General features: G+C 43.5%; 1 long non-coding RNA gene across 2 annotated transcripts in view; it reads left to right on the top strand.

Annotated features, from left to right (window-relative positions):
- Positions 1-5,777, top strand: part of LOC122461376 — a 30,657-nt gene extending 24,880 nt beyond the window's left edge. For both annotated transcript variants that reach the window (XR_006283223.1, XR_006283222.1), the window contains 3 exons: positions 3,213-3,246; positions 4,673-4,722; positions 4,975-5,777. This is a non-coding gene — a long non-coding RNA (uncharacterized LOC122461376). The remainder of the gene's footprint in view (positions 1-3,212; positions 3,247-4,672; positions 4,723-4,974) is intronic.
- Positions 5,778-18,903: the final 13,126 nt, after the last annotated feature.

Genomic DNA, 18,903 nt, shown 5'->3' with positions numbered 1-18,903 from the left:
GGAGCTGCAGGCCCTTTAAATAGCCCCCAGAGCCCTGGGATAGCGGGGGCTCCAGTGGCTATTTGAAGGGCCAGGGCTCCAGCTGCCTCTGCTGCCCCGGTCCTTTAAATAGCCGCTGGAGCCCCACCGCTTCCCCAGGGCTCCGGCAGCTAATTAAAAGACCGGGTCAGTAGAAGCAGGGGAGCCCCGGGACCTTTAAATAGCCCCCAGAGCCCTGGGCTGCTGCTGCTACCCCGGTGGGGGAGGGGAGAAGGAGGAGTGGGGGTCACTTACCTTACAGCGTGGGCTGGGCCTGGCTCTGACCCCCTTCCGCCCTAGGCCCCGCCCCTTCCGCGTGCCAGAGCTGGCCCCAGCGTACCGGTAAGTCACTCGACTTACTTGCACCCCTGGTGTTGGAACAGTTTTTGTAGTGGGGGTGCAGATGATGGAAACCATGTATTTAGTGTTTGTTGTTACTACTTCAAGCCTGGGGGCGTGGCAGCACACCCAGCAACCCTGGTTCCAGCACCACAGCGTAGTTAACTCTTTTTGCTGAGTTTTTTTGCGTCTTTTGCCTTGTTTAGCTAAGCTACTGTTTCACAGGTCTGAGGCCTCTAGGCTTTACTATGCCTATGCCTTACCTAGCAAATACCTATAGGCTACTTTTGAAAATCTTGGCCGAATGTCTTAACGTGAAGTAGGTTAATATAGCATTCAAATGAGTGAATTTCCTTGCTATCACCTTTGGGACAGGGCTAATGAATGGTTTCAAGGCAGGACAAGCACATTGCGTATGGGTTTTACTTGGTGTAACAGGGTGGCTGTTCAGTTAGCAGCCCCCCTGCCACCTGTGCTGGGTGTTGGAGTTAAGAAGAGCTGTTCCCTGCAGAACGGTGGCCAGAATTCTCTGGCTGAGGCGGAAAGTTGATGGATTGCTCTGATGTGAGGTGAGAAGCTAGACTTGAGCTATGAACTGGCTGAGGGGCTGTGGCCTGCCAGAAGCCTTTGGTAGGAGAATAGCTAGTGAGACAGGCTAGTGCTGCTGGGAGCACGCCTGTAAGGAGGAGCTGAAGGCTGAGCTTAGCAAGGCCAAAGACTCTTTTGTATTGATGTTGTGTTGGGCGTGGACTAAGAGACTCTGTTACCCTGGAAGGGGATGAACTCTTTAAAGTAGCGTGTCTGGAGGGAGTAGGAGTAGGCTGAAGATTGTAGTGGGGAAACTGAGGCAGTAGTGCCACAGCTCTGAGTCTTATTGTGATGGGGTGCTCTGGTAGAGTAAGTTGTGTATGCTTGGGTTGTAAACCATCTTCTACAGTGTTTTCAGGTTGTGGACAGGTCACCATGGTTTCCACAATGCCACCTTGTAATGGACTAGGATAGTCTGGGGCAGCGCACTGCAAAGACAGATGACAGTCATTCTTCCTGTCAGAAAGGAGCACACCACAAAATTCTCTTTAGTGCATGGCCTTTCAGCATATTCCAAAATGGTGGACTCTGGCTGACATTTCTGCCTGGAGGAAAGAGCTGTGTTCCCTCTAATTGAATGAAATGTTTTCTCTTTAAGGATGTAAAGATCTACAGTGGCTGCAGGGAGGGAGGGCGAGGGTTTCCCTCCTCTGCTGAGGGGGTGGTAACAACGCTCTCCGCACCCTGCCTCTCCATACTTTCCATTTCCCTGCCCCATGGATTGGGAGAATAAAAGACATGAGGAGACGTACTACACTCTGAAGACCCAGAGAGGTCGCCAGGCGCAGGACCGGCTCTAGGCACCAGCAAAGGAAGACATGCTTGGGGCATTCTGGCCATCCTTCTTTTTCTTTTTTTCGCTTGGGCAGTTGCACTCTCGGAGCTTGGGGCAGCAAAAAAAAAGAGCCGGCCCTGATCAGGCCCAAGAAACAATGAGCACTGGGAAGAAGCCATAAAGGCCCTGAAGATGGAAATGATAAATAGCGCTTGTTGGTGAGGCCAGAGCAGCTGCTTAGGGGTAAGGTATGTATAAGCAGAGGGACCCTGGGTAGAAAGAATGTAATATTGAGCTATTCAGAGTTAAGTAGTGTTATCCCCTAGAAAAACTCTCCCATGATTGACTGACTGAGTGATGGAGCCAACTCCCCCGGAAAAATTTTGACAAAAGTGTGTCATTTTTGTCAAAACTCTCATCAGAATTTTTTTCCCAATCAAAACTGGATTTGTTTCAGTTTTTGGCAACTAAAAATTTTGGCCCCAAACTCTTGAAATTCAAAAACATTTTGACTGAAAAAACTGGCCCAAAATGATGAAAAACTGACAAAATGTCAATGTTCAGGTTTTAGGTTTTACAATGCGAAACCAAATTTTTTGGAGGAAAGCAGATACTTTCTGCAAAAATATTTGTTTAATTGAAAACTAAATTATTTGTTGAAAATAACGGATGGAAAACTGTGGACCTTCCCTAGTTATGAGTTTAGTTAAATTGGATGAGATTGGTACCCTTTGGTATTTGAATTCTTCTGGAGACTTTCATCAGGGAAAATTAAACAAAATCACTGAATGAATAATTAAGAGCATTGTTTCCGAGTTAGCCCTGTTTATGTGGAAACCAGATGTAGTGCTGGTGGTCATTAAGACTTATTTAAGGCACAGAATGGAGACTTGTATTTCACTGTGATAAAGCAGGATATCATACGCAAAAAGAGCAATACAATTGGTTATTGTGGATTGTGATGCCTTGAATCTCTCGTGGGAATTGTAAGTAGTTCAATAGATAGGACAAATGGATGAGGTGACAGAGGACACCCTTGCATTGTGCCGCTTTATAAGGACAAAATCTCTAATTAGGAATTGTTCAGGAAAAGGAATGTTCATGTAGAATTCTAGAACAGTTTGCTGGAAATTTTACATTGATGTTCACTTTTAATTAAGTGTACTCTCAAAATTGCTCTAATAAATAATTGTGTGTGCAAATTGCAGACCCCAAAAGTAAGGCTAATTGTGTTTTTCTTTTAAATCAGTTCCTTTTCCCATACAAGGCAATTTTCCTCTGAAAAGTAGCTTTGGCATCTGGTGGAACTATGTTGATTGTCTCTCAAGGCTAGATTTTTAACGCTATCTGGTGTCTAAAGATGCATATAGGTGCCTCTAATGTCCATCTATATCTTTATGTGCCTAAATACCTTTAAAAATCTGGATCTCAGTAACTCCTAATAAGTAATTTTTTAGTTTCCGAGTAAAAATATGTTTTTTCTAACCACCAGCTCTGCAAACTCAAACTGGAATCTGACAGTCCAGGTAGGTTCTTTCTGGATTGTGCATAATTTCTAGTAACAGATTCTGCAACCCAAATTCTTCCATTATTTATATCTATGCAGCTGCAAATGGACCAGCTAACAATTCTGATGATGTGCGAGCCAGAATCGAATCCAGCTCATTCTGGCATAGCTATCTTAGTACTCCAGAGTCAAAACTTATTTTTCTAACTGGAGTTTGATTCTGAACATACGCACAGGGAGCAGATGTGCTGAGTAAGACAAGAAGTCATTTTTATAGAATCCCTTTTTAGGCCTTATGGCAATTTAATATTTTTTTCTCTCCTTTAATTGCCTAAGTTGAGAACAGTGCCAGTTTTAACTTGGGATTTCTTGGCTTTTATCAATTCAGGTTCATATAACATTTAAATGTGGTTTTCATAGTTAATATTTCCTATACAAAATAATAATAAAAAATACTAGCATAGGTATATTTAAATTCTAGTAGTAACCTTCCTTCTAAAAGGATACTAAGGTGCTTTAATGAGCCTCACTTTAACTATAAAGGACAGTAGTTTATTTTAAAAGAACAATTTCCTATTTCTTTTCTTTTATACTCAAGGCATTTTTTTCAGACACTACATACTGTGTCTTTGAAATACTCTCCTAACACTGCATGTTTAGCTCTCTGCAGCAGTGAGGTTGCCAATAACTCCTCCTGAGGTTTGGAAAACTCTGCAAACTTTCCTGGTGGAAATTTTATCCTGAATTTTGAGTGTTTCCCAATATACCTCTCCTTTCTCTCGGATTCTAGATCTCTTCTAAATCATAGTATTCTGGAAATTTTGCACAAAGCTTTTTGACAAGGGCTAGGAAATGTAAATTATGGGACCATCAAAGGGGTGTATTTTCAATTTTTGCTTGTGGAGTGGCACTAGAAGGGTGGAACAACTTAGATGTTGTTTAATACTCCAGCAGTGAAAAAGGCAAGGTGTCAAGGTCAGTGCAAGAAGCACAGTCAGCAAGGTAGTGGATTGGGACTGATGATTAGTATTGGGCAAAACTTTTCAGCCAAAACTCTTTTTGGTGAAAAATGCAGGTGTGGCAAAATCAAAACATTTTGTGAATTTGTGTCAGTTTTGCCGAGCCGAATTGTTTATTTAGAGAAAAGAAAAAACAAAACAAAATTCTGAAAGTTTTGACATCAGGAAGGTTTGTTTAAAAAAATAAATTTTTTTTTTTAACTTGGAAATGACTTTTCATTATGAAATTTTCTGTAATTTTTTTTTTGGGGGGGAGGAAACATTAAACATTGGTGAAATTGAAATGAAACATTTAGTCCGACCCCAAACTACATCTTTTTTTGACTTTTTTGATTTGCTGAAAATTCCCAAAATTGTGTTTTGGGTTTGATCTGAAATAAATTTTTTGGAATTGCCAGAAAACTGAAAAATGTGTTATTCACACAGCTCTGCTCTAAGGACAAGGGTTCTGCCACTGACTCCCCATATGACCTGAGGTAAGTCGCTCTTGTTTCCCCTCCAACCCTTTATTTGTCCTGTCTGTTTAGTTGGCTATCTCCCTTTGGGGCCGTTACTGTGTGTTTGTACATCACCTGGCATAATGAGAGCGTAATCTCAACGGGTGTCCTACCTTAATAGAAATAATAAAGAGTCCTATTCTGCTGCTCTTACTTTTATTTAGTACCTTACTCCCACTGACATCAATGACACTAATACAGAGTTGCCTCCTCTTGTCATTTTGGCCCCAGTGCAGGCAATCTGGTCATGAAGGCAAAAAACTCCAGCCATCGTATTGTCAGCTCTTCTACAGAGGGAAACCGCCTCAAGAGATCAGCCCCCTCAACAGATGAAAAATGATGAGACGGACCTTGAAAAATCATGATTGGCTCCCAAATCATAAAACTTTAAAAAAAAAAATATTTTTTTTTCCAGTCTGTCTTTTGATTTTTGAACTCCCCTTGCCTATCCTGTGTGTGTGTGTGTGTGTGTGTGTAAGACCATTTTGGTCCCTTTCCAGCAACTAATCCTGTCTCCACCCAGTCCTCCCATCAGTTCAGCCCTACAACACTCAGTTCAGCTCCCCTCAGTTCTGCCTCCCCAGCCTCATCTCTGCTCCTCCTGGGTACTTCAGCCCCCTCTCCCAGGCCTGAGGGGGCACAGCAGTGTCTCTTCTCCCCGTTCCCAGGCTGGGCATGAGGCAGGGAAGTTGAAGGGGCTGTTTGCCTCCCTCTGCCCCTTTCCCGGTTGGTTGCTGCCACGGCAGGGGTAGGAGTAATCGTGCTATTCCGTCCCTGTTTCTCACAGGAGGGGAGGAGGGAAGAGGGATTGGAGCTAGGCTGGGCTCTTTTCTCCTCTCCTGTGAGAATGGCGAGCAGCTGAGACACACCCTGGAGCTTCTTGCATCCTCACGAGAGGAGCTCCAGCACCCTCTGAAATCCTGCCATTTGTGAAAAATTACAGGAGTTGGCAGTATTGTCATTGTCTGTCTGTCATCTCTCTGTTTGTCTCTCTGACTCACACTCACATTGGGGGTTTCCAGGGGGAGTTCAAAAATCAGAAGATGGACCAAAAACATCATTTTACTCTCTCTTTTTTTTTAAAAAAAACAAAAACAAAAACCCTCCTGATTTTTAGGGGTCTGACTCATGACTTTTGCGAATGGCAAATACTGGTAAGACACCCATTTAAATTTATTTCATCATGGTAGCAATATCTTCAAAGTAACCCATCAGGGTCATTAACCATAATTCCTATCCATCCTTCATTGATTAGAGCTTTTCCAGGACATTCATCAACATATGGCAAATTTCCCCTGAAATCCATGTCAATATTTTCCTGTTGTGGAAAAAATGAGGCTGTCTGGATGAATTATAGCAATCTGGAATGTCCATTTTGCTTTGTGAGGGCCTTTTTGATTGTAAAACTGTTCCGTGCCTTCACCTTGGTTTGGTAGTCTCCATATTGAGCTGAAACACATAGGAAAAATACTTGGCAGAGGGTTCAGAGTGAAGGTTCATTACTTCTGTTCAAATGGAAGAACCCTTCGACAAAGAACTGGCTGCTACCCAGGGAGATCCCCTCTTCCAGGTGGGCTGCTAACCAAGCAACAGATCACCTGATTGGGACTTTGGTCACTTGACAGGGGTTTGGGGCTGACCAGGGTTGTCACCTGACAGAATGGACTGGAAGTTATAAAAGGACAAGGTCTGCTCTGAGTAGCTTTCTCTCTGACCAGAACAGGAAGAGAATATTGAGCCAGAGGAGTGAGGTCCAGGAGAGGAGGTGCAGCAAAATTATAGTGTCCCTGAACAGACATTGACAGAATGCTCAAGAATGGAGAGGAAATTGAGGCAGAGATTTGTGTGTAGATTTTGTTGTTTTCCCATAGATCTGTATATCTCTTGTGCTACCTATGAGTAAAGTGAGATTGGTCTAGAAATCCCTCTGCAAGGTTGGCATATTGCTGGCTTCAACTATCACATGCCCCTGAAGGGCTAAACTGTAAACCAGTAGTAGAGCTCTGGGGAGAACATAGGGTCAGACCAGTGGTCCATCTAGCCCAGTATTCTGCCTTCTCACAGTGGCCAATTCCAGATGTGTCAGAGGGATTGAACAGGGCAATTATGGAGTAATCTGTCCCCTGTCGTCCAGTCCCAAAAAGCTTCTGGCAGTTGAAGATTTAGGGACACCCAGAGCATGGGGTGTGTGTGTGTGTGTGTGTGTGTGTGTGTGTGTTTGTTAAGCTACTGGGGAGTCTTGGGGGTGTGTGTTCAGCACTGGCTTTGGAGGCCTAGGGCAGCTGGACTGTGGGGGTCCCTCTTTTTGGAGAGGGTACTAGACAGAGTCTATGCCAGGGAGTGATCCTAGAGGCCAAAGAAAGAGTCAGTGCATGGAGCCTACCCAGGCCTGGGGGATTTAAAGACATATGGACCCAGCATGTGGTCCAAACATTGCAGGCCACTGAGTAGTCCAGCAAGGGGAAGCTCCATGTAAGCTCTGACAACTGTCTTGACTCTTGACCCTTTTTAAAATTAATGCTGTTAAATTGGTCACTTTCCAGGCTTTGGAGAGACTGGAGTCTAGTGGAATTAATCAAATCGGTATTTGAAAGTTCACCAGTCTGTGCTTCCTTCCTTTAATAAATGTTTGTGTGAGAAAGTTATCCAGGCCTGATGCTGTCTACTGTAAATGCTTCTAATTCTGTAACATCACTTATTCTGTTATCTGTCCAGAGCTGCTCCTCTGGTGGTTGAAGTAGATACTACTGTTTTTTATGTATGATTCAGTTTGTATTCTGGTAGCACTTAGTGGCCCCTCCAAGGATGGGAGTCCCATTGCTCTAGGCACTGCATGCACACATAGTAAGAGATGGTGCCTGCCCCAAAGAGCTTACAGTCCTAAATCAGAATTTCTGAAATGGGAAGGAATTTGCATGGTACCAGCTGAGGAGGAGGGGGAGCTGTAGGAGAGTGCTTACCCAAGCCAAGGAGAAGAGGGGGAGTTGTGTTCCCCTGGCATCCCTTTATTTTAATGCTGGACTTCTCTTTCATTTCTGGAAACTGATCCCTGATTTGTTACTGGATCCATTATCTGGTGCTATTCCCTTGTTCCTGGATGCTAATGCTCCTTTAGCTTGGTGGGGTTTACGCAGTTCTGCGGTGTGCATATCTGTGCAGAAGCCCTTATTGCTGGGTAATGCTTGTCTTATTTCAAGTAGTTAAGCCCAGAATAGCCTCCAACCTTGTTTTCTTCAGTTTGTGTAGCACACAGAACTGTGACCTCCTTGGCTTTTTGGTCTGTTGCTTTCTCACACACTACCTGGCTCTTTGACTGCTACAACCACTTGCTCTTTTTCTCAAAAACATATCCTGGTCTCCCTTCCCACCCGGCTTGAGGGTCAGGGTATCTGCAGCCAAGGAACAGCTTTTCTGCTTTCTGTCTCTATTTAAATCAAATTGTTTCTATTGGGTCAGTAAAATCTCCTTCCCCCCCCCCCCACTTTTCTGCTGACACAATGTTCTCCCTTCCCCCTGTTGTCACTCCTCCTTCTCCTTTGTTTCCTTCATCCATTCTCTAGCTCAGTACTCTAGTAATTTAATCTCCAAGTCAATGTCTTGCTTTAATCAAGTCTCTGTGGTGCCAGTTATATCACACACTTCTCCCCAAACACATGTGCTTCTAATTCAGCAGTTTTGTTACATACCAGCTCCTAGTATTTCAGTGGAACACATTCAGGGCCCAGTCCTTCCTTGCCTGGCACAGAGAGGGGGCGAAGCAGGATTCTTCCCCTTCCATTCTTCCCTCTGGAGGTGCATCCTCTGCTACCAGGATCCTGCTGGCTGCTACGGAATGCTGGCCAGAAGGATCTCGGGTGGGCTCAAGGGACAAACACAGGATTGCACTTTGTTGCCGCCCTGACTGCGGGAAGTGTGTGCTCTCAGCTAGTGCTTCTCATTGACAGGGCCGTACGTGCTGCCTAGTTTGGGTGCAGAACTTATCTACATGACACAGCATGAGCCCATGGGGCTGGTGCATTAGCAAGGCTCCATTCCTACCGTTCTCAAGTGCTATGGAGAGATTGTGCACTGGGCGCAAAAGTCTTCCTCTGGTCTCCTCCCTACACTTCCTTTGCTTACTAGTACAGCACTAAGCAACACTGTATCCTTAGGGTATGTCTACACAGCAAAGAAAAACCCATGGCTGGCCTGGTTTTTCTTTGCTGTGTAAACATATGGGTAGTCTTTCATTCTTTCTTTTCCTTGCTTTGCTCATTGCTGGAAGCACCGACTCTTGTCTTTCCCCCCCTCTCCTTGCCCATGTGACTGTGGACAGCAGCAGCTTATCAGTCAACTACCTCATGGCCATTTCCCCTGTACTAACTGATTTTACCAAAAGAAGGATTCCCATTGTCTAAAGTCAATTCCCTGGCCTACTGTTTACCCCTGAGATACCACTCATGGGACCTGGCGAGCTCAAATACCACAGGCTCATCACCTGAACCTCCCTCTGGAGAGCAAATGCCAAATTTTCATCTTGGTTCCATCAGTACCACTGCCATTGACTTCAAAGTAGCTGCCGTGAAGTAGCTGAGAAGACACTAGTGCCCAGTAGGGTTGCCAGCTTTCTACTTGCACAAAACTGAATACCCTAGCCCTGCCCCTTCCCTGAGGCCCTGCCCCCCGCTCACGACATTCCCCCTCCCTCGGTGGTTCACTCTCCCCCACCGTCATTCACTTTCACTGGGCAGGGGGTTGGGGTGCAGGGGGTGTGAGAGCTCCAGCTGGGGATGAGGAGTTTGGGGTGCAGGAGGGGGCTCTGGGTGTGGTGGTTGGAGCGCGGGGTTGGGGCTTACCTCAGGTGGTTCCCAGTCAGCAGCACAGTGGGGCTAAGGCAATTTAGTACCTACCTGTCCTGGCTCTGCACTGCAACCCGGAAGAGGCCAGCGGGTCTGTCTCCGAGGCGGGGGGGCAGGAGGCTCTACGGACGGCTCTCACTCGCAGGCACAGCCCCCGCAGCTCCCATTGGCTGTGGTTCCTGGCCAATGGGAGTGCAGAGCCAGTGCTCGGGACGGGGGCAGTGCGTGGAGTTCCCTGGCCTTCCTGCCTAGGAGATGACCTGCTGGCTGCTTCTGGGGTGCAGTGTGGAGCCAGGACAGGTAGGGACTAGCCTGCCTTAGCCCCGCAGCACCGTCACCAAACTTTTAATGGCCCGGTAGGCCGTGCTGACTGGAGCCACCAGGGTCCCTTTTCGACCGTGCATTTTGGTCAAAAACCAGATGCCTGGCAACCCTAGTGCCCAGAGACCAGGAATTGAACTCATTGTACCACAAGGCAGTCCCAGACAGGATTATAAAGTCCAGAAAACACATTTGATACAAACCACAGACACCTGGGATTCTTATCCCACTTAACTGGGCAGTATTACACATCTGTATAGCTGGTAGCATTACTAAACTCTGATCTTAGTTCATACCTATCTTTTCTTTCTCTCTAACAATAATGTAATAATCTGTGATTTAATTACAAAGGGAGTTCATTGCCCATTTATTTAATTCTTGCTGTAGTATTTGCTGTTCTGCTAACATTCCAGAACTTTTCTTTCAACGGAAGTGAGCAGAGATGTTGCCATTTTGTATTTCTGTGATGTGTACAGTTGCAGAGTATTTATGAATGAAGGTGTGGTGCACTTCCAGGAGTAAGAAGTACATGTATCACTGATGCCAGGCCTCACCCCAAACCATCAATGCCCCATACAGCACCTGTATTGCAGCGTACATACAGCCAAGTGTGCTATTCTTCTCTTTAATGCCAACCACCTTCACCCTTCTTCACAATTAGAGCACAATGCTGCAAGATGTTGAGCACTTTCTTTGAAATACCTTCCCATTGAAATCAGTTGGAGTTAGGGATGCTCAGCCTGTCACAGGAGGCACTCGGCACCTTTCAGGATTGGACCCTGATCTATTTGTTTTATAACAACTGGCTGTTATAAACCCAGAGGCCATTGATTCAGAGGAACTCTTATGAATTTGCTTACATGTGCATTAATTCTGTTATAAAAAGGTATATTCATGCATTTGGTTCTGGACTAATTTCTTCTGAATGAAAAGAATACGCAGGGGTAGCAAACAATGCTGGTTAATATGCAGCCACATTACAATTTGGAAACCAGAGACTAATTGCTGGCATGTCTAAAAGTTTGATAACGTGCAATTGAGGTAATAACAGGCTTATCTTTGTGTTTGAAAGCCAATGCCATGTTTCATTTACAGTTTTGTACAAACAAGCAAAATTATTTTGTGCCTGGTGAGCGGGTGTAATTGTTGGCAGATGTGAATTTTAGATTAGCATTGCCAAATTACTCACCATTCTCAGGGTTCCCCTGAAACCACGTTAGCACACAGGCCTCTCTAGTTCAGGGCCAGGAGAGTGAAAGTTGCACTGTTAATAATGGGAACTGACAACGCGGGCAGAGAAATCGCCTCTTTAAAAAGGCTATGGTCCGTAATACCCTTCGTGCCTCACACAACTGGCAAGCATCCTTGCAATTCCTTGTGAAAAGATGCAGCTTTGACAGTTTCCCTTATGACTTGATCTCCCAGATGTGAGGCTGGTTTAGCATAGATGCCATGCTGGTGTTTTTAATAGCTCTGGATTACTGTTAAATTTACAGTCTGTCAGTCTGCTGTCCCACAACCTTATTTTTTATGTAATGTTGCATCTCATAATATTAGACACATGACGGCACTAAAACCCCACTGAGAGTTTCCATCAAGCACAACATCAAAAATGATCAGACACAGCTTGACTTAGTTCAGATGGCTTTGTATCCCTCCCACAACCATATGCAAATAATACCAGTGAGAAAAGCTTAAGGGGCACCATTACCCCATGCACCTGTGAACCAGAATTGGTTATTCGTATTATGGTTGCCTGAACCTGATGGGATAGAATTAGAACCAACCTCTTGCCAAAATGTAACCCAAACACTTTATGCAAGTCTGAACTGTTCTGGTTTTTTCTCATTATTGTTCATTTTCATGAGTCTCTACGCTTCCCAGCATAGGACAGGAACAGAATGAGGAGGGCCAAAATAGTTTAATAGATATTAAGGTAAAAAAGGGCTTTTTGGATAATTTAGATACCACGAGAGAAGCTGTTCTTTGTATTTACAGCCCTACTGGACATCGGATCTCATAAGGTTTGCAGCTCATTTTTGCAGACTCATAACTGCAGCTTTCCTCAGTCTGTTACCTTATCTGTCCGTGTGCTTCTTTCAGGTCAGATCTGGATTGGACCCTATAATTACATGCCTCAGTATATCCATGCTTCCCACTTTGAGAGCAATACATTGACCTAAAATATATGCAGATGTTGGGATTCCCTCCAAGACCTTTTCCACTCACCTTATCCAGAACACTTTGTCCAATTCTGGGAGAACACTTCATTTAGTTCTCTGGGATCCAAAACCTCAGTTTGACTCCGGCTCATCATTCATGTTATTTTATTAACATGTAACAGCTCTGTGCTCTCACTAGCCAGGCCCAGATGCAGAAGGTTTAGGTACAGGATGATACATAATTTCAAATCATATCACACACTGCGCAGTTGATTTACATTTTTCCTAGCTACTGCTATCTCAGCTTCTTGAATCTAATTGGTTTGGACATTGCATGGATCAGGTAAGGACCAATCTCTTATGTCCTCACCTTATCTACATTTCAAGCTAGTCAGTTCAAAGTGTTTCAGCTTATCTCGTTAGCCTGTCATGCCCTTGTTTTCAGTTTAATCTTGCACTCAAATCAAGCTGTATGCAAGTTTACTCATGCCCGCCACGTTCTATGCATACAGCAGGTTTCTTTAATAAAAGCAAGACTAGTTGCGCTTATGTGACCCAGTTTTCATGGGTGAGTTAAAACAGATGCACGTGTAAACAAAAACTGATATATTTGCATATACAAGCTGGGTACCTGCCTATAGGCACACATTTAGCATGTGCGCATTGGAAATGGGCCCAAACCATAATGCCAGACCTAAACACCCTTGAGTTTAGCGGAGAATAGAATCTAGCTCTCATTTGTATAAGAGGTAGAACCAATGCCCTATATCAGAATGGCTGTGAATTTGAGGATCATTTAGGACCGGCTCTGAACTTTGTTAGTGTGGTTCTTCTCTAGCATAGATATGTGGTTTTGGGAGTATGACAGTTGCAGGCTTATTTCTGAGGGAGCATCTGTTTGTTTCTTTGGAAACTTGGTCTTTCGGGACTCCAAAAATTGCCCAAAGAAATAGATTCTTGTAATTTTAAATGGAAAATAACTGATTTTTCTTTTGCAAATTAGTTAACCCCCATCCCCTCCCCCCATGTGTTCTGTTGAGTATTAGGCTGAGATCCTGAATGCCAAGGTCTGGAACACATTTTTATGGCTGAGTTCTAAATTCCAGGAAATATTTGACATGCTTCTAACTGCAGTGGCTCTCGTTGGTGGGCACCACTACACTGAAGCACTAGTCAGACACAATGTGAAACTCGCTGCTCTAAAAAAGTTCTTCTTCCAAGCTCTCTGTCATGGGGACATTTGACTCCAAAGCACAGACCGTCAGCATACGTTTTTTGGAAATGAAATGTGACTCTCAGTCCTTGAGACAGCTTTGGCTTTTTTCACAGTTGATAGTTGTTTCACAGCTTTATTACATCACCTCCATTTGTGCCCCAAGATTGATGTAGGAAATTTTGTGTAAATACATTCAGTCAACAAGTCATTGTGTCACCGTGAGCTCTTAAAGATGTTCAGTGCAATGTAGCATAATTGGCAAAGCCATTACGGAACAAACTTCCATGATTTATAAGTTACAAACATGAAGTCTTTAGGAAAGTTGGTGAAATACTTTATGGGTCACCTTTATTTTTCCTACCCTAGATGCCTTGACTCACATGTTTCCTTTATGTCAGTCTGTCCATATTCTAGGTATTATTGGAGTGGAATAAAGAAGTCACTGTACATTTGGCTAACGAGCAATATTGGATGTGGTTTTTGGTTTTTTGCCTCAAAGGAGGCAAATTGAAGAAGCACTGGGCAAAACAAAATATCAACATTTCATTAGAGCAAATGGTGGCATAAACTTCACTGGAAAGAGTGCGTTTAATCAACTGACCTTTTAAACGTCAAGGGCCAAATCCTTAGTTTTTACTCCCCCTTTATTCAGACCAATTCCCTTGAAGCCAACTAGAGTTCATGAGGAGTTTGCCTGAGTAAGAACTTCAGGATTTGACTCTAAGTCTACTGCATAAAGAGTCAAGATTTATTATTTGTATTACAGGAGAGGCTAGAAGTTCACCAAGCTCAGGGCCCCACTGTGCTAAACATAATAAAAACACATAGTATGAGACTTTGTCCTGAAGAGCATACAATCTAAATAGAAAAGAGTAGGGAAAGGAAGTATCCCCTTATCCCGCACGGGCATATTTCATGATTTAGCCAAGGTCACACAGGAAGTTTATACTAGATACCGGAACTGAATCCAGTTCTCCTGAATCCCAGCCAGTACCAGGAAGGCATCCTTCCTTTCTATCCATGCTTTGAGATTCTTGGAGTGAATGTACACTATAATTGCAAAGTATTTTTATTATGTACATTTCACTACGGTTAATGATTTAACTAAATGAGGCTCAAACCCCTAAAAGAATATAACATTAAGACAGCCTACCATTTCATCCTGTGTTCCGTAAAGGTTTTTCCTTTCAGTCCTGTCCCTCTGTTCTACTTCTGAAATCCTGCAAATCATTTTTAAAATTGTAATTAGTGAAAACTGGGGAGGGAAGGATGGACGGGGGAGTGTGTCTTGTTCTGAAAGTTGTAAAGGAAATAGCCCGTGCAAAATTTTCTTCCACTGGATTGTTTTACTTGCACAAGGGACACAATAAAACTCGAAACCAATATAAATAACGAGAGATGTAGCACTAGGATAGAGGGTAGTAATAAATAATAGCAAACCCCCTGAATCACATTATAGAATAGCTCTTGTCCTTCATGTTTCTTTGTAATGCTGACTGCATTGTTTGGAAAGAACTTAGATCTTAAGAACGTCTTTCCAGATAGTTATGCTATATTTCATGACTGCACAAATGTTTGAGTGTGTAACATACTACCTATTGAAGAGGGATCTTATTGGAAAGTTATGAAACCATAGCATTGTAATTAATGGACTCCATGACCATTTGAGGCCAATGGAGCATACGCATTGCAGCAGCCTATTGAGAAAGCTAGAGATGTTGAAACATCTGCTATTTCACACATCCTAGTAAAAACTGTTCTGTGTGCTCAGGATCCAGGTGGTGACCTGGCTTATTATGAATTCATTTTGCTGTTGATTAAGGGGCCAGTTAAATTATAGTAGTAATAATCATGTTGAAGTAGAAGGCACTGAAGAATGCAAAATAAAAACACCAAAACTTGGGCTGGCCAAAATACGCCAAATGTCAAGTTTTCAAAGAAATGTTTTGTTGAAACTTTGAATCTGGGGGGGAGAAGGGGGAGGGGGGAGAGAACTGTTCATTTTTGGCCAGCTCTAGAGCTGGTTGTAATTTTCCAAGTTTTGAAATTTCAGTGATTTTTTCCAGAGGGGCTGAGTACTGCAGTTCCTATTGGAGTAAACTGAAAGTCGGGCCCTTAATCTCTCAGCTTCCCCATCTGTAACATATGGATAGTGCTTCCCCGCTGCACAGTGAGCTGCGAGGTGGAATGAATGAAGGTTTATAAAGTGCATTGAGACTGTAACTTTACAGCACCTTCCATCTGTGCATCTAAGTATTTATCAAACGTATTTCAACAGCAGACTTGCTCCTCTGCAGCCCTGAGCAAGTGTCGGGGGTGGGGTGGGAAAGCTGATTCTATATCAGTTTTCTGCCTCTCCCAGTACTGGGGTGGCCCAGGGCTGAATATCAGTGCAGCTATGCTAATTGACTGGAGCTGAAGATCTGACCCACTGTCCACCGGAGTTCTTGCTCCTGCAGAATGAGAAGCTCAAGGAATGTCCTACAGTAGTAAATGAGAGAGGAAAGCTGCATTAGACACTGCCATTAAAGCCCAGAGCAACAACTGATTTTTTTTTCTGGATGCATATCTGAGGGAGGGGGTGAGATACCATTCATCAGCACCACGTGTGACATGGATCCTCACCAACCCTACAATAAAACTGACCAGCCCAAATACCGGACAGAAAAGCTTGGCCTCCTCTGCTTAGGAAATATGTTTGCTGTGACTGCGGTTTATTGTGTTGTCCAGTATCCTTTTGTTTACATGTGCTCCCCTTGTCTGTCTGCATCCACCTGTTGTCTATAGTCTTATACTTCGTTTTTAAAGGCTGTGGAGCAAGGGCCATCTCTCTGTGATGTGTATGTTTTGGGGTGGGGAAGGGTATGGCCTCTGGGTGCTACTGTAATACAAACAATAATAAAAATGATTTGGACTATAGTGAGACAAAAATAGGTCCCCTGTGTGGCGGCTGAATCCCGGCAATAATGCTTTCTGAATGGGTGGCTGTCTTGCAAATGGCTGTGAAAGAAACATTCCTGAGGCAGGCAGTGGAGGCTGCTTTGCTCTAATGGAGCTGGACATGGCTGTCTAGTTGCATACCAAGGGCTGGATTAAGACCTTTAGAGGCCCTAAGCACTGAAAAGATTATGGTGCCCCCCCCATATGTAATTCAAAATAAAAACAATACTATACTGTAAAATAAAATTTTATTTTTTGAAATGACACAAAACTTACATGTATGCTGAAATTAAAATAGCTTCTTTCTAGATTTTCTGATTGCAAAATTCTGGATAAGTTCATCGAAGGTGACTCAACGAAGCATGTCCGCTTCCATACACAATAGGGAAAGTGAATCAAGTCTGTCCTGACACATTGTTGTTCTCTGAGGGTTTTTCATTCTTTTCAGCTGAGAAAAAGAGCGTTCTCCGGAGCAGTTAGTAATCATCAATATTAGAAAAATACGTAGTGTGATCTCTACATTTGGAAATACACATTGTATTCTGTCTTTCAGTATTGTGTCATGAAGTTCAATGTGATTCAGTTTCATTTTTCCTGTTTCATTAAACTTTGCTTGCATATAACAGTGAAACTGCCGTACTTCTCCACAGAGATTCATGTTCAAGTCAACAGGGTGTAAATCAACTAGCTTTTGGGAACCTTGTGAATATTGTTCATCAGATAAGTCCATATCATTTAGAAAAGAAAATCTACTTGATACTACTTTGTACACTTCACCTCTCCTCTTCAAATGAGCTTCAAGTGTATCAATTATAGTGTAGTAAGTAGATACACGAAATTTGTCTCTAGGATTCAATGCTGTTTCTGTTGCACTGCTATCATTTGCTTGTTTTTTCCTGATTCACTTGCGGGACTGGGCTTCTTTGTAGTTCGTATCAGGCAAGATATCTTTTGATATGTCTTCAAATCTTTCAAAATCATTCCTCAAAGTGTGTAAGTGGTCTACTAATGATTGACAGAGGTCTGCACATGTTTTCAAATCCAGTTCTTTTTCTTGGAGAGCTTCACTTGCATGGTAAAAGTATTGTAAAATTTCATTCCACATGGCCAACATCAATACAAACTCTAGTTCTTGCATCTTGTTTGCAATGTTTTCTGCCTCTCGTATAGTTTCTCCCTTTTGTGATTGGTCTTCAGCTATACTTTCTAATGCATCCACAATCTTTGAGTAGGACTCCAGAATTGCACTTGTTGACACTGCATGTGCCTCCCAGCGAGTATTAGAAAGAGATTTCAACGCATGATCATTGCCCAAATATGTTTTAAGAACTGCCCATCAGTGTGTTGAGGCAGAGAAAAATGGATAAAGTAACTGGACTGTTGAGAAGAAACTTACTGCCACCGGACAACAATCAACAGCACTGCGGCCAACAAGATTGAGAGAGTGTACAGCACATGGTACGAATATGGCATATTTGTTCTGTTCTAAAAGCGTCTTCTGTATTCCTTGATAACGCCCTGACATGTCGGTAGCGTTGTCATAAGATTGACCACTGCACTTTGAGAAATCTATTTTGCAAACTTGGCACAGATAATGCAGTACTTGATTTGCCATTTCTTCACCAGTGTGGCTTTTCAAATTGAGGAATGTTATAAATCGTTCAACTGGATTTCCATCTGTGGGAGACACACATCTTAGTACAATACTCAATTGATCAATATGTGAAAGATCAGGTGTAGAGTCAACAGATAAACTGAAGTACCCAGCAGTACTTATTTCATCCACAATAGCTGAATGAACTTTGTCACTTATTAGACCAATGAGTTCATCACATATTGTCTTGGATAAGTATGATGAGTTACCTTTGCCAGCATTCCCATATTTTGAGATATGGCGGACCCACTGTTGGCAAATTCAGTCTTTAACATTCTTGCTGTAAATGATGACTACTTCGATGCTTTTTTTTTTTTTTGAAATATCAATTTTTTAAAAAAAAAATCTTTTTTTTTTTGGTGCCCCCTGTTTTGCTGGTGCCCTAAGCATGTGCTTAGTCTGTCTATTGGGTAATCCAGCCTTGTCCATACCCATCCACTCATAGCAATCTGAAAGGCAGTTAGACATCCTGTAGGACATGATTCTATTGGTAACAGCATTGCCCTGCAAATTGGTATCAAATGAAAAAGAGGGAAGGGCCGGGGCAGGAGGGGGTCCTTTGGGAAAGTAAAAGAATAGATGTAACCAGTTTTGTCCCTTTCATTTACTTTTAGGAGCGGCATTGTGGTCTAGTGCAGGGGTTTTCAAACTTCATTGCACCGCGACTCCATCTGACAGCAAAAATTACTACATGACCCCAGGATGGGGGACCAAAGCCTGAGTGCACCCGAGCCCCACCACCCTGGGCAGGGGAACCAAAACCCAAGCCTCGCCACCAGGTCTGAAGCCCTCGGGCTTTGGCCCTGGGCGGTGGGGCTTTGGCTTTGGACCTGGGCAGTTGGGCTTGGGCTTTGGCTTTTACTCTGGGCAATGGGGCTCAGGCTTTGGGTCCCATCAAATCTAACGCCAGCCCTGGTGACCCCATTACAATGGGGTCATGACCCACTTTGGGGTCCCAACCCACAGTTTGAGAACCGCTGGTCTAGTGGATAGGGCACTAAAGTGGAACTCTGCAGTGTCAGGTTCTAT

This window comes from Chelonia mydas, chromosome 8, assembly GCF_015237465.2.
Source record: "Chelonia mydas isolate rCheMyd1 chromosome 8, rCheMyd1.pri.v2, whole genome shotgun sequence".
Taxonomy (NCBI): Eukaryota; Metazoa; Chordata; order Testudines; family Cheloniidae; genus Chelonia; species Chelonia mydas.
Note: the sequence above shows the minus strand (reverse complement) of the source record. Positions and strands in the feature narration are given on the sequence as shown.